Genomic DNA, 25,662 nt, shown 5'->3' with positions numbered 1-25,662 from the left:
GGGTGGACGTTAGAGAGGGGTGGACGTTAGGGAGGGTGGACGTTAGGGAGGGTGGACGTTAGTGAGGGGTGGACGTTAGGGAGGGTGGACGTTAGGGAGGGTGGACGTTAGGGAAGGTGGACATTAGGGAGGGTGGACGTTAGGGAGGGGTGGACGTTAGGGAGGGGTGGACGTTAGAGAGGGGTGGACGTTAGGGAGGGTGGACGTTAGAGAGGGGTGGACGTTAGAGACTGGTGGACATTAGAGAGGGTGGACGTTAGGGAGGGTGGACATTAGGGAAGGTGGACATTAGAGAGGGGTGGACGTTAGGGAGGGTTGGACGTTAGGGAAGGTGGACATTAGAGAGGGGTGGACGTTAGGGAGGGTGGACGTTAGGGAGGGTGGACGTTAGGGAGGGTGGACGTTAGGAAGGGTTGGACATTAGAGAGGGGTGGACGGCATTGAGGGGTGGACGTTAGGTAGGGGTGGACGTTAGGGAGGGGTGGACGTTAGAGGGGGGGATGTTGGGGAGGGGTGGACGTTGGGGAGGGTTGGACGTTGGGGAAGGATGTTAGGGAGGGGTGGACGTTAGGGTTGGATGTTTGGGAGGGATGTTAGGTAGGGGTAGATGGAATGGAGGGGTGGATGTGAGTGAAGTGAATTAGCCAATAAGGCATGTGGAATGGCATCTTCCCAAGGCAAGAGAGTTAACTGACTTTAAAAATCCAGTTTCCACCCTTGTCGAACTAGTCTGGAATTCCTGGGCTCTATCGTAGCGCCACCAGTGGCTATTATGAGTTATGTCCCTTCTAAGCCTCTCCTATTGCCCAATCAGATTCCACCTCTCGTATCACTTGCATTTGCTTCAAACAAAACAGTGGCACCCAGTCAAGACGATCTGATCGATAATCAAGGTCTATGTTGTGATAAAACGGGTCTTCCAACGCGCAATGCGTGAGCACCTTGATCGAAAACATGAAAAGATTTGGAAAATATGTTGGCGGTGCACATGCTTTGCAAAAACTGCAATCGACCGAAATCTGCACGACAGTTTACGAACGGGATTTCGATTTCTTTGCATGATTTTGATTGGACTATGCATAGACTCGTTAGTCCAGCCAAAATGTAACTCCATAATACCAGCCTAGTTCAGCAAGGGTGGAAACTGGACTTTTATAGTCAGTTAACTCCCTTGCCTTGGGAAGATGGTGGAATGGCTCAATGGACAAGATGTTAACTCTCCACATCAACAGTCCGAGTTTGTATCTCTGCAGTCTGTTAAAGCTTTTTATGACATTACCAAATGTTCTGCTGAACTGAAACAAACTAAGCAAACAAGAACATATGGAGAAAAAAATACATATTGGAAGCAAAGTCTATCACAATCATATATGAGAAAGAGATTAGTCACTATCACAATACAGTCCGGATATTAACAGCATATTCTGAAACTTCATGCCAATGATATATATTCCAAGATATTATTCCCCAGATAATGAATGTAAAAAAAACAGTGTAAAAAATGTCTCAAACAACAAAATGCAAAATTTGCCTCATAAAAAAACCTACTTATCAAAGGTGAGCACCTGATTTTGTCATTGAGCATCGGGTCATTGTTCTCTAGTAAACCCTGAGTAGCATGCCCCTAAAAAAGAAACTCAACATGAAGAGAACACATATCTTTTACCATCATTATTTTAGGAAAATCACAGAAACAGATGTTTGAAACGGTCAGGGCAGCTAGTACAGCCATCATGATCCTTCAATGTTCTTATTTAAATATATTTATTATTCGCATCACAGTAATCATATTTCGCTCCTGCTTAAGAAAACTAGAAGAATGTTAAATGCTTTAAGGAAATGTACCTTTTTTTCTTCTTGGCATTTACATATGTGCAACAGATTAATATTATGTGCATTTTACTTAAGGCCAGATAATTTATTAACCCGTTTCACGGATGCAAAAAAATGGTGTTGGATTGAAAATATACTTTTTTTACATATTTTTGTTTTTATTTTTGTTAAAACTGAAGTTGGAAGTGATTCTATTCGATTGATAGCTAAGCCATTACTTTTGTGTTTACATCTCCATAAGTTTAACCTATACAAATTTAGGCCACACCCACAGGGCGGGGCTTGTGTTACATCATTGCGCTGATTGATGTCATGGATTTTGAATTGTTTCTACATTTGTTTATGTTAATGATTAAATATGCAGTCTGTGAAGTTATTATTGTTGACTTATTTATTTATTAGAATTGACTGAATATTACTATTTTTCATTTAGGAGGTAGAAATTTAGAAACAGTGTGCACACTTCTGTAAATATTCTGAATAACCTTAAACAATATTTATGGGGTTTTCCGGCTCCTGCGTCTTGGCTTAGGATAGAATATATTGTACGAGATGCTCTCATGGGGGAGAGTACAGAATATATTGTACGAGATGCTCTCATGGGGGACCAAGAGAATATGTAAAACAAGAAACTTATATGGTTCCATCGAAAAATTATTTTTGCTTTTTTTTATCCTTTATGTTTTTTGTAAGTTATGTAATTAGATTTTAAAACAAGGCAAACAAAATAAAGTACTTGAAATCCGAGGTAGTTGTGAGGTGAGGTGAGGTGAAATTGGGTTTAACGTCGCGTCCAAGATTATTGCACTTATATAGCGACGTGCATGCACGTGTATGTGTGTGTGTGGCTGCTTGTACTAGTCCGGACTGATGCCGATTTATAGTGCTAGCTCACTGAGATACCATGCCGCAGTTTAACATGAATACCCCACTCAGACACAGTATACTGACTCCGAGCCGACCAGTCCTTGTTTTAGCCCCTTAATGCCGAGCGCCAGACAGGGTAACAACAAGTACAATCTTTTAACGTCTTTTTGTATGACGCGGCCCGGGATCGAACCCTGGACCTTCCGCTCTCCGGGCGGACGCTCTACCACAGGACCACGGAGGCGGTCCGAGGTAGTTGTGATCGAGGCACAGCCTAAAGGAAAGTCAGTCAGATATTCCACTTAAAACAAATTATATTACAGCCTGCCTCAGTTAAAATGCACTCAAATGTTAAATTAAAATGTGTCTTCAAGGCTCTCTCATATCTGTGTTTTAAGACCTTGATTAGGTTTGTCTTTTGAAGAGTGGTTCATTTTCACAGTGATGAACTACAAAGTGAGAGTGTGGCGGCCATGACAGTCCATCCTGGGTGAAGGAATTAGGGTTTTTACCATTGTCAATTTAAACCAGGTGTGTTTTTATTTGCGTAAATTCATTTGCCCGGGGGTATAAACAGTGGCAGGAGAACATGGCGAGTTGCAATCTATACAATTTCCTCGTCTGTTTGAAGACAGGAAGTTGTGAAGAGAATTTGTCGCTTATGAGGGTTTGTTTACATGTTTGTAAAAAATTCTTTAAACTAATTTGTTGGAAGGTTCAACAGAATAGATTTTGAGTAAAAACAGATTTTGTTGCTGACTTTTCGAAGGGTTGTGAAGAGTTGTCAGACCATGACTTGTGAAGGGTGAAGCTCGATGGTTAATTAGTGTGGGGAAAAATGTGTTCAGTTGAAATAAGGCGTATAGGAATGTTTTCCGAAGAACCGGTTTATCTGGAAATCATTTCACTCAAAGCTGCAAGAGAATTTGCAAAGAAAAAACGCAACTTTATTGGCCAGCGACTTCAAGGACTGTATTGGAGATAACTAGAAGCAGTATAAGTATGGTAACTGTCAGAAATAAGATGGACAGATCAACATGTGCGTGTCTTAGTAACGTGGTACCTATGTCACAGTTAAATGTTCAACAGCATAAGGGGGCGGTCGGGTAACTTAGTGGTTAAAGCGTTCGCTCGTCACGCCGAAGACCCGGGTTCAATTCCCGACATGGGTACAATGTGTGAAGCCCATTTCTGGTGTTCACCGCCGTGATATTGCTGGAATATTGCTAAAAGCGGCGTAAAACCATACTCACTCACTCAACAGCATAAGTCAATACCTAGTGTAACCACTAGGGCTGTTACGATTCACTCACGTATTCGGTGAATCAAACCGTGTCCATTCATGAATTGAATTTGTTATTCGTGGCAAATAGAATGAAATATTTATGAATATGCAATCATGTGCATTTACATACCCTGTATCTAAAGCAGGGGTCCGGAAAATTTAAAATCCCAATCGGACATTTACATTTATGCCACGCCCCCTTCAAACAACGTGTTTTAGTGCGACTTTTTACACACAAATTACAAGTTGTTACGTATTCATAATATGATGAATTATGAATTGTTTCAATTTAAATTGTTTTATTCACCGGACAATTAATAACAAATAATATCATTTTAGATATATATGGAAAATATACGTTTGTTTCTGTTATAATAATGATCTGTCAACGTTGCGAACGGTCTAATTAATATTCATGAGTCTGCTCAAGTGTACGCGTTGTAACATTTGGATCGAGACTATTATCCCATATTTGGTTATCACGTGACCTCACGGGAAAAGTTTTTTTTTTAAACTAAAGATTATTTAAAAACAAGACAGATAATATAATCATAAATCCTAAACTATCGTTGATAGCAATAGTTATTTGAATACTTTTTCATCTGTACTTAATTATTGATCATAAAAAAAATTGATATCGATCGTCACAGAAAGCAAAATGGCGGTCAATCAAGATTCAATATACGACTAGCTACTGAAAACAATAAAATCTGCAAATCCTCGTTGTATGTCAACGAAGTGAAAGTCGTTAGCCACGACTTACAAAATGATCATTCAGACTTTGAGGGTTTGGCAGATCCGCTCGACTGATCTGCATCGGTCGACTGGCTGTCGTCACGCTTTCGCTTCTTGACTGAGGTTAGGTATCGTAGCATTGTGAGGATAATGAGGTACATCGATGATGCAAGGTATTTATATACAGTTGTAAACACATTTTACTCAAATTAACAAGATGTTCTCAGTAATAAATCCTCGATTAATCAGTGTCAACTCAGTTTATTGCCTATTACAGTGATTGACAGATTGGACTATCATTCTAGGTACGATGTATTTACAGCAATCAAAACAAACAAAGCTTGTCAGTGTAGAAAATCTTCATTGTGTTACAACTGCAGACAGAAATTGCTCAGTCCTAACGGTTGATCATGTCCGGTCAAAATTTAAGAATGTCCGGACAATACTTTTTAAAATGTCCGGACAGAAAAATTTAAATGTCCGGTAAGCAATATTTCAGACCGGACATTTGAGATTCCCAATCGGACATGTCTGGCGCATATGACGGTTTCCGGACCCCTGATCTAAAGATATCCATGAGAACATATTATATGCATAGATGTCTTCTAAAGACAACACTCTCATAATATTTAATTTGATAGTATTGTGGTCACTGGTCATCGTCGCATTTGAGCATAGTACCTGGACAAATGCATTATACAAATGTATAATATATTAATGATTAACAAACCATGTCAAATAATTTATGTTGTTATTGTTTCACTGAATATAACAAATAATACATCAACTGTTGACTTGTTATTGTATTTGTGAATTAATATTCGTATTCTTTACCTTATTTTCGTGAAACGAATCGTATTCGCCTCATTGTGTATTCGTTGCAGCCCTAGTAACCACTCTGTACATGGATCACATCCGCAAGACGGCTCCTCATGCTAGAAATTAGACGCCTGATACTCAACTGAGGGATGTGTTGCCATTCCTGATGCAATGTCTGGTCCATTCTTGGAGATTCTAGATCTGTACTTGAGGGTCCCTAGCCCTCCCTGACCCCACGTCCCAACTGATCCCATAGATGTTAGATTGGGTGCAGGTCTGGGCCAAGAGGAAGCCAAGGCAGAGTGTCAATGGCGTTGTTCTGGAGATGTTCAGTAACAGCTTGCACTAGGTGGGGCGGGCATTGTCGTCCTTAAAACCAGGACATGTGGCAAGTACATGGTTATCAAAATGAGGCAAAACACAACCGTCCAATATGGTATCTTGGTACCATTGTCCATTTAATGCCACTGACCTGTGACCAAATCAAGTTTACAATCAAAGGAGCAACATCCCATATAGGGAGAAAATCTGAAATAGTTTAAATATATCGATATTACCACAGTTATGTTTTGGGGGTGTGGGGATATTTCTAAAAAATTTATAAAATTAATTTTTTTATCCATCATTTTGAACTTTTTACCCAAAACAGGTCCTATGACAGTGGTCCTTTGCTCTGGATTTTACTTTATCGTTACTCATGTAATAAAATCCAGCTCTCTGATTGGTGAGTCACCATCTTGTGAAAACCAGTACAAGTGGGTCGGCAGGTACAGACATCATGATGTCATGGCTGGTGTGTCATGTGACATCAGCTGCTTCTTTCACCCCAACTGACCCTGTTCAGATTGTCTTACACTGTTCAGATTGTGTTACCATGTCAACCCAACAGCGGTTGTAAGGTACATAAGGCACCCAAACATATTAGGGCTGGCATGAGTCCAAATTTACTACCCGGGTACCCACCCTACTATTACCCAACCCTACACGGGTTTCCACCCCACTATTACCTGACCCTACCTGGGTACCCACCCCACTATTACCTGATCCTACCTGGGTACCCACCGCACTATTACCTGACCCTACCTGGGTACCCACCCTACTATTACCTGACCCTACCTGGGCACCCACCCCACTATTACCTGACCCTACCTGGGTACCCACCCTACTATTACCTGACCCTACCTGGGTACCCACCCCACTATTACCTGACCCTACCTGGGTACCCATCCCACTATTACCTGACCCTACCCGGGTACCCAACCCACTATTACCTGACCCTATATGGGTAACCAGCCGGCTATGGCCCGACCCTACCTGGGTACCCACCCCACTATTACCTGACCCTACCTGGGCACCCACCCCACTATTACCTGACCCTACCTGGGTACCCATCCCACTATTACCTGACCCTACCCGGGTACCCAACCCGCTATTACCTGACCCTATATGGGTAACCAGCCCGTTATCGCCCGACCCTACCTGGGTACCCACCCTACTATTACCTGACCCTACCTGGGCACCCACCCCACTATTACCTGACCCTACCTGGGTACCCACCCTACTATTACCTGACCCTACCTGGGCACCCACCCCACTATTACCTGACCCTACCTGGGTACCCATCCCACTATTACCTGACCCTACCTGGGTACCCACCCCACTATTACCTGACCCTACCTGGGCACCCACCCCACTATTACCTGACCCTACCTGGGTACCCATCCCACTATTACCTGACCCTACCCGGGTACCCACCCCACTATAACCCGACCCTACCCGGGTACCCACTGTAAAGGTACTCACTAGTCTGAAAAGAAGGGTACAAAATGTCCCATTGGGAATAGTTTGACCATAGCCCTGTATTTAGATACACATATTAAACGATCAGGTCATGCATCAACTGAAGTTGACTGAAGTTCTCTATTTATGCAAACATCAAAGTCAGAAGGAATGGGTGCATAGTCAGAAAGAAATGTGAACATTTGTGACTTGTAGTGTAACCATGGAGTTCTGAATAATTTTTGTCATTAATCAATATATCACGTGACTGACCCGGGTCCTTCTCAGTACCCACCCGATTTAAGTACCCGAGTTACCCGTCCCAGCCCTAAAACATACGTTGGCGAAAATAAGTCTCTGTATGTAGCACTAATGGTTTTACTTGGGTAACTAGCAGCGTGTACAGCAATCTCATTAAAATCAGACCTTAGTTCTCCCTACCGCTAAACAAAGATCTGAAGACATCCCATTAGGGGTCACGTCAGAACGACCTTTCATCCGACCAATCAGAGCGTCACTTACCAGATCATGAAAGTGACAGTCGGAATGTGATTTCTAATCATACAACCTCGAAAAACATTAACACAGGATATTCCGAACGATAGTTAGGGGTTTAAGGACTGAATCCATACAATCTAGATCATCTATCAGCCATTCCAGAATGTTCTTTTGTTCAGGTTTAAAATTTGTAATCAAGAATTTGTCAAAATATGTTTCGAAACGTAGTCACCAATTTGAAATTAGTGCCATAAAGCACGAGAAAACTGCCTTCTGATTGGTCATTCCATTGGTCGGTCAAAGTTTGCAAAGATCGGTCTGACATGACCCGTAATGAGATGTCCTCAGATCTTTGTTTAGCGGTAGCGAGAACTAAGGTCTGATTTTAATGAGATTTTGAGAGCTGAATGTTCATGTACACACGTTGATCTGGTGGTGTACAAGGTCATCGAGCTTGTAAAATCCCATACACCCCTCTAGTGACACATGCAACTGATGATGCAGAGTTTGCTTTTCCCAGCATCCTCTCTGACTAGTCGTGGGCGTGTCATACCCAGGCTCATGTGTTTCACCACCGTGATGAATGTCGACAGCCTGTGTCGTTTGGGGCTTTCCCCCCACATTAAGCTAACACTCTGATGTTAGACCTTTTTCATTTTTTTTTGTTTAAATAATTTTGCCTAAATATTCATGTCGGTAGGTAAAAAAATATATATTATTTCATATATTATTTTTACTTTCTCTTGCGATTCGTAATGATTCGTTTTCAATATATATTTTCAACAGGTTTTAGTTATAGTATTTAAAATAATAAATAATAATAATAGCGATTTCTGGTCTCTGATCAATGGAATATAGAACCCCTCTGCTATCCAGTTTGTTTTTATTTGTCCACATTTTTGGAGTTTTAGGATTGTAAACAGTAAAAAATGTCTGGCCTGAAGATATAACTGAAATACCTATCAAAGTAGTGTTAAACACAACTCAATCATTTGAAGTAAAATTACTGATAAAATATTAAAATATAAAACATATTTAGGTTCTTTTTGTATACCATTATTTGTTTTAAATGTTGAATCTGTGTACCAAATGCTATTTTATTTGCACCCACATATCACACTTCTGAGTCCTTAATACCCTCTGACTATACCTCTAAATCCTGTGTCCTGAAGGGGGTTGGCAGTGTTAATCCTAGTTCACTCACTCACTCACTCACTCACTCACTCACTCACTCACTCACTCACTCACTCACTCACTCACTCACCCTCTTACTCACTCACTCACTCAATCACCCATCCATCTACCCACTCACTCACTCACTCGCAAGAAACTGTGCAGCTCTCTTTGATGTTACTGACAATGCACTGAAAGTATCCAGAACAGTTGCTAGGAAGACAGCATAATAATCTGATCGCAGCTTTTTGAAACAGATTCAGCTAGAAAAGCTTGTCATGGATTGAGCAAGGACGTGTATATATATATATGTGTGTGTGTGTGTGTGTGTGTGTGTGTGTGTGTGTGTGTGTGTATACGTCTTTGGCTTGAGTTAGATTGTCTCCTGTTGGTGTCGATCACAGTCTCCATGTACTTCACTTTGTAAATGTCACACAGCGCAGGGAAAATGCTGAAGTAAGCAGTTATGTGGCTGATGATGTGGGTTGATGTTAAAACATCCGGAGTCACAAACTCAGGTCTGCCTTATCTCAATGAATATATGGCTTTCAGTAGACAAAGCTGATACAGTCTGCCTGGAAAATGTCTTACTTTTTTTGTTGCCTATCTCACAACTATCTTAGAAAAAAGGGAAATACATTTCAACATCAATATCAAGTTTGACAATACCAGTGAAAATGTTTGCTCAAAATGGCAAAATTCTTGGAATAATGAAGGTTAGTCTTACATATTATAGATTTCTGTTTAGAGTTTTTTTAATAGTTTTCTTGTATTGGAAAACCAAAACCCAAATTGCCTTGTGAGAAGATGTTGGGCTTTAACCAACGGGATATCCTGGTATAGTTGTCATCTAAAAATAGATTCATCCAAAAGGATAGCAACAAGAATTCATTTCTTTACATCATGAAGATGATGCTAGGCACAGACAGCCAGGAACTAGTCTGTGTGAGAAGTGTTTCTGCAGCATATGGTACAAGTGTTACCTTCTCTATAGAGAAGGAGATGCACCAATAGCTGATGTGAGCACCTGTGAGTAGTCTTGTACACAAAATATTCGTGTCACGATTCTGGCGGATTTTGGCGAATATAATGAATGTGTTTTTATTAAATCTGACATACCTTGCATCATAAAAAAGTATAATATAATTCAAATGTGGAGAGCTTTCAAAATATGAAAAAAACACATGAAGAACCAGCAGATCTTATCTCATACCTTTAATCAGAGACAGTGAGCAAAAGATTATACGCATCACATAAAGTAAAGATGGCACCTTATCTACAGTTGCAGATGCAGATCAGGTGCTTTGGGGAACTTGACTGAACCCCAGGAATGTTTCTGTACTGTGTGTGCTGAATTTCCCCCCTTTTCATTTCACTCTTTAAAGCATAGCAGTGCCGTGTGGGTGGGGATCAGCTGACAGGGATTGGAGTTGGGGTTTATGTGGGCAGGCCCTACCTGGGATGTCGGGGACGAGGATGTTCCTTGGGCATCACATGTATGTTTTAAAGGCCACAAAATGGTGATTGGGGGGGACAATGGGTGCAGGGTGTGTGACACATGAGTAGGACAGACCCCCCCGGGATGATGAATCCTGAGGACCTTTTGATATTCAGGATTTGGCCTCGGGGGTTTCAACAACCAAAATATTAATTTACTGCAAACACTATGATGTTTGTTGTCCCAAAATGATGTTGCTCTTCCTATCAGATAAATAAAGCAACAAAATGCTTTCCATGTTAAATAGAAATCTCAGCATAAAGCAGAGTCGATTGTATGATTCTGACTATATCATGAGAATAGTGATGATACAAGGTGTTTGCGAGAAGGTGAGCACATCCTTCCCCACCGGTGGCACCTGTCACAAACACATGCAAAGGCAAGTCAAACAAATGTGTGTCTTGAACTGTGACAGATATAACATTCTGTATCTGGCAACATGCTCTGCCAATATTTCAGAAGGTGAAGAAATGAACTATGTCAGAACCTTTGTCCTTGTTTGTTCTGGTTGCAGACAGAAGAAAACTTGTGACATGTTTACATGATGTTATCACAATGGTGTTTAAACCATGCTGTGGCCGCGTTAAACTAAATGTTTAGTTTGTCATCAACTGTCTACCCAGGTCCTGCCAGCCCATTCACTCACTCACTCACTCTACCACTCCACTAAAGCTTACCATTTACTGGCGCCATGTTATGGCAGTTGAGGTAATCCCCGAAGAGAACCTGGTGTCAGATCAATGACCTTCTCTAGAATCTACACATCTGGCCGACTTGGATCAATCACAGACCTATATTCTTTTACATAGCACTGCACTCAGCAATATTCCAGCTGTAAATAAATTAAATTTGACAAGATTGACACAATTTTATGGATAACAACTTCTTTAATACTGTAAAAAGCGACGTTTCGGTATAGATCCTTATACCGTTGTCAAGCAAGACTGAATGAGGGACATAGTGCAGAATATATATAGCAAGTGTTACTGTTAATCCTCTACTGGTAATCCTCTACTTGCTATATATATTCTGCACTATGTCCCTCATTCAGTCTTGCTTGACAACGGTATAAGGATCTATACCGAAACGTCGCTTTTTACAGTATTAAAGAAGTTGTTATCCATAAAATTGTGTCAATCTTGTCATCCGCCAACTTCTAAGTAATGCCTATCAAACAAATTAAATTTGAACCAGACAATCCAGTGATCGATATTGTGAGCAACGATTAACACCATTTATATACATTTATAGTGTGTCAACAAAAATAATTTCCATTTCACCTCCTTTGTATTAGATGTGCAAACAGCTCCATCAGGACTGAATTGTTCCACAGAATACATCAGTGTCTCAGTATGTCCTCCCGAGGGGGATAGCACCCCTGCACCTCTGGCATATCCCAGCATGCTCCATGTCAAGCCAGTGCTTATTCCACGATCCATCACAGCAGCCAATATGGAATCGGTTATGATTCAGTGAGTCTGGCATGAAGGTGTGATAATACTGAATGGAATGCTTGACAGCAAGTCATGCAGTCCCCTGGCTGCCCGCCTTCCTTCTTCATGTCAGATATTTATCTAAACCTGCTCAGAGCCGATGTTTAGCGCAAAGACTGAACAAATGTCAGTGAAATTGGAATTAAAAATTTGCCGAGTCATGTGAAATTGTTGCTTTGCAAAGATACTTGCATCTCACTGATAACAGGACCAATAAACAAAAACTGTCTTTAATGTTTAATGTGAAATATTTTAATATCCCTGAATTTCAGAATAGGACTTTTTAGAAAATCCAAATTTTGAAGATCATTACCCATATGTTTTTACCTAATTTATGTGCCAAGGGCATTCAGTTTGGAATCCTTGATAAATCCTGGCATGTGTATGTCAGTGTTTTAAATTAGTCATGTTTATGTTTAGTACCATGCCCCCTGTGGGTTTTTATGTACAATAAATCTTCTTCTTCTTCTTCTTCTTGGGGCACGGGTGGCCCAGTCTTCTAAGTGCCGCGATTCGCTGTGCAGAGTTGCGTCCCTTGGGCACGCCAGAAACCTATGATTGTGGGTTCGAATCGCGGTTCGCCCCGAATATGTTTCTAGGTTTGTCAGCACCATACCCATGCTCGTGGGTTTCAGCGTAGTGGTAAATGTCTGAGACCTTCATCACTTCGGGCTTTCCCCCCACATTAAGCTGACACGCCGTGATCTAACTGGAATAATGTTAAAAGCGGCATTAAACCCAACTCACTCACTCACTCACTCTTCTTCTTCTAGCTTTAGCCTCACAGTGAGGGACATTACAGTTGGAACAATACAGTGAAAACCTGGCTTTCTATCTACGTTCTTTCAGCATAACTGATGTTGTAGTGTGTTTTAAACTCCGTCCCACCACTGATGACAAGACGATGTCAGTCTCCGCCATGTCAGACATGTCTGAAGACCCGTGAAGATCCGGGATAGAATAGGTCTTCAGCAATCTATGGGTGTCGTAAAAGGCGACAAATGGGATCGGGTGGTCAGGCTCGCTGACTTGGTTGATGCATGTCATCGTATCCCAATTGTGGATCAATACTTATGATGTCAATCATTGGATTTTCTGGTCCAGACTCGATTATTTCCAGACCGCCGCCTGAACATTTGTAAACCATGAAATGACAAAATGTCTGACTTCATAGCTCATCAAGGAAGTGGTGATAGGTACTGGACTACCATGGGTGTCGAAATGTCGTCACATCACTAGATTGCCTTTTGGTGGTGCATTCAAAAATATCAATACCAATCATTTTCATATTAGGATTAGCCTTATCTGAATGTTGTCTTGGCAACAAAATGGAGGATACAAATACCCTCTAAACCAAAATAGTGAATTATGTATCAAAATGATCTTTAGTTCTTCTCTTATATAATTCTCTTTTTACTGACCTCTGCATACACCTTGAAAATCAGTAAAATAATAAATTATCACTCTTTTCCATCTTCCCGAATCAAGGGAGATTAAACTGACTTTAAAAGTCCAGTTTCCAGCCTTGCTAAACTAGGCCAGAATTCCTAGGCTCAATCAAAGCACTACCAGTGGCTTTTATGAGTTATGTCCCTTCTATGTCCCCACTACTGACCAATCAGATTCCACATCTCATATCACTTGCATCAGCCAAACAAAAACGCGGTGCCCAGACGATCTCATCAATAATAAAGATCTTTATTGTAATAAAATTGGTTCAACTCTCCAAGTACATCAAATCACTTGAGCACCTTTATTGAAAACATGAAAAGATTTTAAAATATCTGTCAATGCCCAGATGACATTACACATGCTCTGCAAATCCTGCAATCGAACAAATTCGGCTAGGCAGTTGCCATTTTGTTTTTGAACCGGATGTCGATTTTGTTGCAGTATTTTAATTGGACCATGCAAAGTCACATTAGTCCAGCTACAATATAACTCTATAAATCCAGCTGGTTCGACAAGGGTGGAATCTGGACTTAGTCAGTTAACTCCCTTGCCTCAGCAAGATGGGTCTTATCATGCTTATGTCAGTTAGATTAAAGTAATCAGGAAGACCCTGTTATTGTGTACATGCAGTGTTATAAAACATGCAGTGCAAGAAGTCTGTTTCTGTAACGTCTTTGATAAGAAGCTGATCCAGTTAATGATGCAACAATGAATATATTGTTTAAAGAAAATAGGATTGTTAGTTTTAAAGAGAATAAAATTTGTAGCCAAGTGACACCCATCACGGTAGATACGGTGCAGAGCTTGTTCCAACAACACAAGAAGTACCAGCATCAGGCGGCACCATCTATTGTGGAAAGAAAGAGTTAAAACCACACTTGCCTACCATTAATTGACTGGGGAGTTATCCAATACTTCAAACACGTATCTTAATAACAAAAAACAGACATTTCTTCAAGTTAAAACCGCAATATGGCTGAATTCAAACAGTTTCATTCCAGCAAAAACTATATAAGCCGTTCCTTATTTGTGTAAGCCAAGAGTGCTTCCTGCTGATAACAGTTTTAAAGTTCTGCTTTTTTATAACAATATATTAGCTGATTGTGAGTCTATTTAGGCATATACCTGTCACCATCTCAAGTGCCTTGAAGGGGCTAAACTAACCTTGGGCCCTGTTATCTGGGTTCCACTCTGAAAGTCTCTCCTGCTAGTGTGTTCCCAGAATGCACCGGTTCCTTCATTTGTTACTGACAAACTCTGAGATAACAAAGTATCCGGTTGATTAAAAAGAAGGAATAAAGCTAACAGGTTTAAAAGCAATAGAGGAATCGGATTTGTTTTGTTTTTGTATTGTGCAGGCTGGAAATTGGAGAAGCTTTGTGTTTAGATATTTTGTTAGGCTGGTTGTGTGGGTGAAGTATGAAAAAATAGTAGGACTCATTGGAGGTGATCGTCAGTACTCATGAAAGTTGTCTCAGTTTCACCAACAATGTGATTCTGTTGTTGGTGACTGCCTCTGTGGTCTAGTGGTAGAGGATCCCCCCGGAAAATCTGGGGTTCGATACCCGGCCGCATCCTACCAAAAAACGTTAAAAGATGGTACTTGTTGTTGCCCTGTCTGATGCTCGGCATTAAGGGGCTAAAACAAGGACTGGTGGTCTCGGAGTCAGTATACTGTGTCTGAGTGGGTTATTCATGTTAAACTGCAGCATGGGATCTCAGTGGGCTAGCACTATGAAATCAGCATCAGTCAAGACTAGTACAAGCAGCCACACACACACACTTCCATGCACGTCGCTATATAAGTGCAATAATCTTGGATGATGGTGATGCAGATGATGATGATGATGATGATGATGATGATGATGATGATGATGATGATGATTTTTCCTAGCAAGTTCCAAGCAAGAATTTAAATTGATAGCGGACCAATTCTCCAGAATCCAATGTTTTGATGACTTAAATGGCACACTGAATATACTGAGGACAATGGTTAAGACAAGCTAAATCAAGACATGTGGGCAAGCAATTACGGATTAGTATTTACCCGTAAATGATTTTACTGTTTAGGTTTGGATGGCTGACAAATGACAGCCACTCATTGAGATGATTTGCCCATGGCAATGAGGCAGCTGCTGAAACAAAGCTGATACATGTACTCGCATAATGATATGGTGCTGATGGTGTTTTGGGGATGGGAGACTGTGTTGGATTAAGGACTAGGGGATTAATTTATACTGATAACCATCCAAAATAAGTCTGATCTGACTTGGCATTTATATAGAACAGATACTTTGTAGCCTTTCATCACACTGCTTATTTAATGGTATTAATTTCAACTTTTGAAGAGATCAAGGGAGAGGCGAGGTTTAATGGGGTTTAACATCAGCAAGCCTCAGAGTTTTAAACTTTTATTGACTCATGTTGATATTTTTGATATCAAAAGACATTTGAGTGAGATTTTAAAACTCAACTAGTTATCATAAAGCTATATGTGTCAATAACATTACTTCAGGATATATGACAGTGGAATATATGCCATAACAACACTATGCTATATGATATTCAAAGTTACCAGACTGACATATATGTATATCATTTATATGACCTCCATTTAGTAAGTGTTGTTCCTGATCCTGTGGGTATATGTTAGATGCTAGATGAATTCCACTTCCGTAGCCAAATGTTTGTGTAATCTGGAGCTGTACGAGTGGCAGGTGAGACTGTTGTGTACCAGCAGTGTTACAACTCAGATGATGGACGTTTCACAGTTTATCTGTCCTTTTTCAAACTGTACTGAAATTAATTAGTTACAAATGAGCATCAGTTGCCATCAATCTACAGAAAAACAGGAAACATTACAGGGAATTCCCAGATATTTTCCATCGCTGCTGCCGTGTGGCACAGAGACAGGTTGCAGGAAGAATGCTAGAAGTGTTAAATACTCACTCATCAATTTGCAAAAAAACTGACAAAAAATATTTCAACATTTATCTCTCAGAAAACTGATGCTAAAAACAGAGTGTGTGTACGAGGTCTATATTTAGGGTGGTATCTGTTAGAGGGGGGTAGAGGCGCCACCGAAGTGTGGCTGGAGGTCACGAATGAGGGAAAAAACTTGAAGGACCTGGAATTACTGAACACCGGAGCATGTTGAGATGATGAATCAGACGAGGACGGAGAGGGGGTTAGTGGTGCAGCCAAGCACACCAGCGCGGTCCGCGGAGGAACGCTTCACATAGGTGATCGGCCTATCTGTGTTATGATTCTGGGGATGTTGTATGTGTTCAGGAAGTAAGACTGTGTCATTATTCGGGATCAGGTGGATGATGTAAGGCTAGGAGCGGAGCAGGGTTCGACTGTGTGGTTGTAGCTGGTGAAAGCAGTAAGTCTGTGTTTATTTTCTCTGTCACAGTTATGAAATGCATGTTGTGATATGATAACAAGCTGTCTCGTTTGGAGGCTGGTTTGACAAACTTTATATGTATAGCCCTGGTTGCTTATGTTTTTAAGAAATATTATCTGTGATGGTTTAATGAGTTTGATTGTGATTCAGAATATTTGTTCTAAAGGTCAGGCATTTTAATTCAAACATGATTTTGTGAGGATTTTTGAAGACTTTATTTGTTCAATAATTTAGATTCAGTACCCAATTGATCAAAACCATTTCTAAAAGAACTGAAAAGTTGAAATTGTTTTTAAATGTTTAAGAGTTAAACAAGCCTCAAGGAATTACCAAATCAATATTAAGAAATTGTTAATTAACTTCATTGGTTAATCAATATTAGTCATAATAGTGACTTGTCAAATTAAAAGTTTTATCTGGAAATATATGCTTCAGAAACAAATAATAGATCGAGAGTTTTATCTTAGTTTTCAATTCGTTGCAGTAACGTTAGGAAAATAGCATCTGCAATTGAAATAAGAGATTAATTACCAGACATTGTTCAGTTTGAGTCAGAATTTGAAAATTTATTTCACATTTTAATGCAACTTAAAAAATATGTTATACGACTCAAATTATCAGATGATTCATGACAGATTCTGTTCTTCCGCTTATGTTTATCAAATCCGTCAACCCCAATTTCAATAGCTGTGATTGTTCAAGAATGTCACCATGTCCTACAAGGCCAACCAGACTGTCACTCCAACTTTCTTCTCGCATATTTTGTTGTAATTAATTCCCGCCAATGCTGAACACAATGGATGAGTCATCTCCATCATCAGCAAGGTAGGAAGTCGCGACATCATTCCAGCTAATTACTGGATTGTCATAGGCACATTTCGGGGCTGGGATAATAAGGTTATTTCTCAAGAAGACACTACTGGTGATTTAACTGCCTGAATTATTGATAAAATGCTATTAGCTACCTTTCTTATTTGATAATAGTTGGCTTTTTTTCAAAGATTATAATCTTAATGCAGTTTGTTTTAATTGGTGATTTTGTTCTTAATATTCATTGATGAAGAAGTTACTTTGGGGGATGGGGAGGGGGGTTCAACTTACCCTTTTCACAAAAGCCTGGGGTCATCACTGATTTTCAGTTATCCATTCATCTAAATTTCATCAATATTTTGCCTTTTTGCCCAGTGGAGACTGTTAGGCTGCAATCAAGACTCTACTGTTGAGGTTTTATCTTAGACATTATGTGTCTTATGATCTGTGTCATTATCACCAAAGCCATAATAATCATCATCACTCTCAACCCGTGAAGAAGAATAGGTCTTCAGCTACCCATACTTGCCGTAAAAGGCGACTATGCTTGTCGTAAGAGGCGACTAACGGGATCAGTGGTAAGGCTTGCTGACTTGGTTGATGAATGTCATCGTATCCCAATTGCATGGATCGATGCTCATGATGTCAGTCACTGGATTGTTTGGTCCAGATTTGATTATTTACAGACTACTGTCATATAGCTGGATTATGGCTGAGTGGGGCGTTAAACAACAAACAAACAAACAAACATTATCAAAATCTATAGCACCATCCTCATTATCATCAATATTGTTATGATCACCGTTACACTTGCAAGGAATACTGTTCAAAGGAGCGTTAAACCAAACTTACTCACTAATGTAATATTTGTAACCAGTCATCAAAACAATGATCATTAACAGTTGAATCAACTACTGATAAGGCTCAGAGGTTAAGGTGTCAGCTGTTCCGGCAAAACACCCGGGTTCAGTTCCCAACATGGTACAATGTGTGAAGCCTATTTCTGGTGTCCCCCGCCATGACATTGTTGGAATATTGCTAAAAGCGGCGTAAAACCATACTCACTCACTACTCGACCAGAAGACATTTTATTTGACTTGGACTAGTGGCTAAATTCGCTGACAGACATGGATGAAATTCAGACAAGAAGTTGTGATGATGTATGTTTCACTGACAAAAAGTAACTACACAGATCTATAGATTGTACCTAGTCTGTCATACCGACCCTGGAACAAATATATCCAATACAGCCCATGCAAGTCTATAATGTTTGGCAAGTCTAGATTACTGCAGTGTCTGGAAATGAAGAAAGTCACTGGGCTCCTTTTTATCATATTTTGTAACTTTAATTCAACAACTTTTTTTCTGTAAAATATATTCATTTCAGAGACTAGATGTTAGTCTAGGTTCCCACTCTGAACAGCCAGGTATACAGCTCCTCTAAACTGGAAATGTAGACTGGCTGAGGGTGTTAAAACTTTGAAATGTTTGTAAACTGTCAGACATGTTCAATTGGGTGACTGCAAGCCTTTTTTCCTTCTTCCACTTTCTTCCACTCGCAAGTTTGGACTTCGTTAAAACAACGTTTTGACACAATTGAGTCTTGCCTATACACCATGTGTTGTAACATCAGAGATTTCAAGGCGTTCTTGTTCTCGTTTCTATAAACACATGTGATAACTGACATCACAATGTTGGCAATGTCTCATTTATTGAATTAGCAGATCCTGTTTGCAAAAGGGAAAGCTGTAATTAGCTGTAATCCAAGCTTACATCATATCTGACACTATTAAATAATTCAAAACACGTGGAATGTTCAAATATTTCAGCTCCATTGTGACTCGTGGAAAGAAGTATCAAGGAACCTACGCTTGTCACACACACAGCTACATCTGGATGGTCATACTCAGTGACTGGTTGATTGTGTAGCATTGTACCCTTACCATGGAACTTTGCTCATTATATCAATCACTGGTTGTCTGTTCCAGACTTAATCTATACTGCCACTATATATCTGGAATGTTTAAACAACAAACAAACAAACAAATGTTTCAGATATGCATAAGTATTTAAATATGTAAACAAAGCAAGACATATCGCCATACAAACACTATAAGTATTGCCTTTCCCCGAACATGTCACTATTAACGTATATACCTAATTAGCGGGAGACAAATATAAAAATATCTAAACTCATCTAGTTTTTTTAAAAAACAGTGGCATATACTAGCAGTACAGAATCTTATCTTTTGTTCGAGAAGTGTTTTTGAAAGATAAGGGGATAATCCTTGTCGTGTTTCTGTCAGGTTCTCGCTGCCCATCAATCACAGCGTGTTTTTAAAGTGTTGCTGAACATACTTATAACAGTATCATATTCCCATTAATCTTCTACCTCCCAAAACCAGGCGGGGAAACTTAACGTACCTGTCGAGAAAAAGGTGCAATTATTAGATGAAGAAACTATAAAGTATTACTTTCATATCACAAGCTTCCACCCCTCTCCTCCAATCAGCTAAAGGCTTAAAACGTGTCGCAATATATGCTTACGTAAGAATTAGGAATTCTGAAGGACATATTATAGCGTGGTCTGGTAATTCGGCATGTAACTTCTTTTGGTCCTGGATTTCTTCAAGTTTCTCCAGTTTCTCAAGGCCAAACAGCACTTGGGGTTATTGTTTTTCTAATGTTCAGTGTCTGTGTCACTGTCTGTTGTTACTGGTGGAGAATATGTTTGTGTGAAGTTTTTGTTAATAATGTCTAAAAACAATTTGTTTATGCAGTCGTGCTTGGGGAGGATAATGGTGACAAATGCTTAGATTTTTTTGTGTTAAAATGGCCGCTTTCTTCAACTTGAGTTAGGGTTGTATTTCTAATTTACTTTGTTGATTTTTTATCTTTTAGAGTTTAATGTCTGAAATGTTTGTGAAAGTTGCAGTCAAATTGAAATTTGAAAGAATTTTTATCTTGGATTTCTTACTTAATGCTCTGTCTTGGATTATTTTGGATTGTAATTTGGGGATTATTGTTTGTGAGTGTGCTGTCTTAGAGTCAATTGTATTAATGTGTGTCAGATCTATTGCCCATAATATTGTTTATAAGTATGCTGTAATGATCTTGGAGTCAAACGTATTACTCACTCACTCACCCACCCACTCACTCACTCACTCACTCACCTACCCACTCACTCACCCACTCACCCTCACGTTAAACTTGCAGCAAACCCACTTCACCAGATTGCTATCATACAGTAATAAAATGGATGCAGTCGTGTGAACGTAAACTGTAAAGATCTTTTACGACCTTGGCAGTATGGCTGGTTGATGGACCGTGTTATTTATCTTCATGGAATAATTCCTTTAATTGACTCATGATGAGATGAAAATAGCCTGTGGATAGAGTTGCAGGTCGTATAGTGGAGTACCTCTTTCAACCTTAAACATCATAATTGGTTAAATGGAAATTTGATTAAGTGTCAAGTAGGCACATAATTTTTAAAAATACTGTTGATTGTCAAATATATTGGTTGAATCAATTTGCAAATGTTCTACTAACAAGAAGTTAAGACCACCGATTCTTTCATATTGCTATAGTTAATCTGTTGTGCCAATTAGTCTTCTTTATTATACACCTCCATGTGATGACAGATTTACTAGAGTAATATGAAGGAATTGTTTGGTCCTTAACTATTTTTAGTAGATAAGATAAGATAAGATAAGATAATATTTATTGCAGAAACGTTCCATTACAGGACAGATGCAATTTTAAAAGACAAGACATTATGATTCATATATACATATATACAGGCATACATAATTTACATTCCTGTAGACACATACAAAAACAAAACAATCAATATTACATACTTGATGATATTTTTATACATAAAATGTCAACGGTTGATTATGAAGGGGTATTTATTGTTTGAAATTATAGATATGGAAACAAATGCAGTTGATATTGACTGCTTCATTATTTGACAGGATGTAGTGAAATAATTCATCTTCATGACTGTGGACATTTACATTTACATTTTGTCTGAATAATTTTGTATATTTCTTTCTTGAGTGTGTTTAACACAGTGAAGTAAGTAGTGTTTTTCGTCATCAATGGTTGAACATGTAGAGCATAGCCTCTGATGTAGTGGGGTTGGTGGCTTTGTATGTCTTCCAAGTTCAATATTTAATTTATGGTTACTTAATCTTAGTTTAGAAAAGTGAACTCGATATTTTTTTACTTTACAGTGACTGAGATAAGGTTCTAATTTTATTTCATTTTTAACTATCCTATATGTCCTAAGTTTGTTTCCTGTGCCTCTTGTTGCATTTTCATCTTGAAGAGATTCCTTGAAGAGGGAGTTGAATTTAGATTTGATTGTCTCTTTGAATATTGGTGATAGGAAATCTGAAGTACTCAAATTGTGTTTTCCTAAGAATAGATTGAGCTGGTAAAACCATTCTAATCGTTTTTTCTCCAAATATGTACTTTCTGTAAAAGCGTTCTGAAGTATTATGTTTTTGGAAGAACATACATGGTGATAAAAATTTGCTACTTGATAGTAGTATATGATTAAAAAACATGCAGTCATAGAATTATGGCATTTAATCCTTGCATAGATAAGAAATGAATTATTTTGTACAGTAATATTCCTGTATGATGTCTTCATTTCCGTGAAAAAGAGGAAGCTGTTTGAAAGAATAATGACTTAACATGTGCAGTCAAATTCCAATGATAATTTGTGTATACGTTAAAATAACTATATTTATCACAGCCTGCATTCTTATAATGACAGTATGTTTTTAAAGCAAACAACAAAAATGCAGATTTCTGCAGTTTTTAGTGACAAGTGCAGGTGGCACGAGCAGATTTATCAAGGGGGCATATTTGGAACTAATTTCACGTCAGAAGCTGGTGTTGTTCCCGACATGAATATCTGTGCTTGTATGCCTGCTGGGAGAACCCCACTTCCTGTACCCTGTGTGGAGCCTGCATGTTGTAGATCCATCACTGGGGAGGAAGTGCTACATGCAGGTAAAGGGCCGGCAATGAAGAGAGCTCCAGAAGTGACTTGGGAACTGTATCTGTTGCTACTTTAAGAGAAATGTCCAGGGTTTGGTAGGCATCATGCTAGGAAAAACCAGGAAGTAGGAAATGTTAGGAAATTGTTCTAACACATTCTAAAAATAATGCTGTAGTCCCCTGAAATCCCACCTTAAAAGTTAAAGATTTTTACAGAATGTTTTTTGTACTACTCAAAAGAAGTTATGGACCACCAGTTCTGACATATTACTCTATGTAATCTGTCACACAAAAGAGTGAGTGAGTGAGTGAGTGAGTGAGTGAGTGAGTTGGGTTTAACGCCGCTTTTAACAGTACTACAGTGATATTGCGGCGTGTCAGCTTAATGTGGGAGGAAAGCCCTAAGTGATGCAGGTCTCAGACATTTGCCACTTCGGTGAAACCCACGAGCACGGGTATGGTGCTGACAAACCTAGAAACATAATCAAGGCAAACCAGGATTCGGACCCACAATCATAGGTTTCTGGCTTGCCCAAGGTACGCAACTCTGCACAGCGAATTGACGACTGGTCCATCTATGCTCCCGATTTTGTCAGTGGTCCGACTGGGATACTGTTTGTTTGAGGCTAAACATTTAACAAAGGTAGAAATGATTATCCTGTAATTGACATATCAAAACTGTTTGTACCTTTAAATGTAGTAAGCGTTTTATTTTTATATGTTTTTTAAATTTAATTTAAAGGGTGAAGGTTAAATTTTGGTTGAATTGAGTGAGTGGGTGGCTGGATGAGAGTGGGTGGGTGGGTAGATGGGTGGGTGAGTGGGTGGGTGGGTGAGTGAGAGTGAGTGAGAGTGAGTGAGTGAGTGAGTGAGTGAACTAGGATTAACACTGCCAATCCCCTTTAGTACACAGGATTTAGAGGTATAGTCAGAGGGTATTAAGGACTCAGTAGTGTGATATGTGGCTGGAAATAAAATAGCATTTGGTACACAGATTCAAAATTTAAAACAAATAATGGTGTACAAAAACTTTATATGTTTTATGTTTTAATATGTTATCAGTAATTTAACTATAAATGATGCCTTTTTTTAATGCTTTTGAGATTTGTGTAAAGTGGTATTCAGGATTTAGAGGAGGAGAAAGTTGGCACCCTCAGTAGTGAGCAAGGAGTTCCAAAGGGCACAAACATCTTTTAGAGTGTCCGGCGGCACACTTGACATAAAAAAGATTTCTATCCCTGGTCCCTCCTGTTGCACAGAGTAGCATGTGGCCGTCACTGTTTGAATCTGTCCAGACTTCCGATAACTCAGACAGATAAATACTGTAATTCAAGCAGGAAGGTTTGATGGTAGGTTTGATGAAGCATGAAGAAACCTGTATGGTACTTTAGGTCAATGTGGGATGAATTCCTTAACATCTGGTTATCACTGAGTGAAACCGAATTCTAATATTGACGGAGATGAAGTACAAAGTTTAAACTGAAATCTGGTGAAACAGGTCAGATAGTTTTCAAAGAAAGAAACAGAGTACTGAATATTTCCACAATATCTTGAACACTCTACTCTCTGTGCGTCATGGATGCATTTCACAGTGACAGTGCTGCTAGGCTCACTCACTCACTCACTCACTTCAATATCAAACAGTTTCTTAGCAAAAATAAACCTGCAACCTGCAAGTTACTGACTATAAACTTTATGAACCTGATTACATAGATGAACCAGCTCCCTACCAGAGGGAGATAACCAACAATATGTGGTTCTTTCTGCGACATAACCAAGCACATGGGTTCCATCAAATTGAAAGTCTATGACCTGTGTCAATGAAGGCTTTCCTCCCACATTATGCTAACATGCTTCTACATGGCCCATATACTGTTCCAAGCAGCATTAAACTCCACTCACTCACTCACTCACTCACTCACTCACTCACTCACTCAAAACACACCCATCCACCCACCCACCCACTCACTCACCCACCCACTCACTCACTCACTCACTCACTCAAAACACACCAACCAACCCACCCACTCTCTCACTCACTCACTCACTCACTCACTCAAAACACACCCATCCACCCACCCACCCACTCACTCACCCACCCACCCACTCACTCACTCACTCACTCACTCAAAACACACCAACCAACCCACCCACTCTCTCACTCACTCACTCACTCACTCACTCAAAACCCACCCATTCATTCACTCACTCACTTACTCACTCACTCACTATTGTTTCAGTGTTAGAAAAGGGATAGAGTTTGAGCGCACCGTGTAGGCTTATGCTAACATGATTTGGGTGTTTAGGCCCACTCACTCACTTACTCACTCACTCACTCACTCAAAACCCACCCACCAATTCACTCACTCACTCACTCACTCACTCACTCACTCACTCTCTCTCACCCAGCCACCCAGCCACTCACTCACTCACGTTAAACTTGCACCAAACCCATTTCACCAGATTGCTATCATTCAGTGATGTGTCTCAACCAAATGTACTACTGTACTAAATGTTTACTTTAAGGCCTCAGAATCTGTAATGAGGAGGGAAGCTTTGTTTAGTAATTAAGCTTGATAGTATTCAAATGTATCAGGGGAAAGAAATAGAGGAAATACAGAAATTATGGTAGAGATGCAGAACGTAATAGAGGAAATGCAGGAATAATAATACTGATCCGTCCTTTAATAGAAGCAATATGGGAATTATGATACAGATCCTGCAATTAATAGAGGAAATACAGTAATTATAGTACAGATCCAGCACTTAATAGAGGAAATGCAGATCCAGACTTTAATAGAGGCTATATGGGAATTATGATACAGATCCTGCAATTCGTAGAGGAAATATGGTAATTATAATACAGATCAAGCCCTCAATAGAGGAAATGAAGGAATTTTAATACCGTATTCGACATAATAAGTGCCCTGGGTGCTCTCAATATTATCGAGAAAGAAATATACTCTTTGGAAAATTATCTAGACAAAATGTAAATGTA

General features: G+C 39.5%; 1 protein-coding gene across 4 annotated transcripts in view; it reads left to right on the top strand.

The window, feature by feature from the left end:
• LOC139459902 (breast cancer anti-estrogen resistance protein 3 homolog) overlaps positions 1-25,662 on the top strand; it is a 148,088-nt gene that overhangs the window by 62,890 nt on the left and 59,536 nt on the right. The window contains exon 1 of one of the 4 annotated variants that reach the window (XM_071241625.1): positions 16,636-16,817. The exons of the other annotated variants lie outside the window; for them this stretch is intronic. The gene's annotated coding sequence lies outside the window, so the exon portion shown is untranslated. Of the gene's footprint in view, positions 1-16,635; positions 16,818-25,662 lie in introns of those variants that run through there. 4 annotated transcript variants of the gene reach the window in all.

The sequence above is a fragment of the Haliotis cracherodii genome, unplaced genomic scaffold (genome assembly GCF_022045235.1).
Source record: "Haliotis cracherodii isolate W230 unplaced genomic scaffold, xgHalCrac1.p SCAF_13, whole genome shotgun sequence".
In the NCBI taxonomy this organism is placed as follows: domain Eukaryota; kingdom Metazoa; phylum Mollusca; class Gastropoda; order Lepetellida; family Haliotidae; genus Haliotis; species Haliotis cracherodii.
Note: the sequence above shows the minus strand (reverse complement) of the source record. Positions and strands in the feature narration are given on the sequence as shown.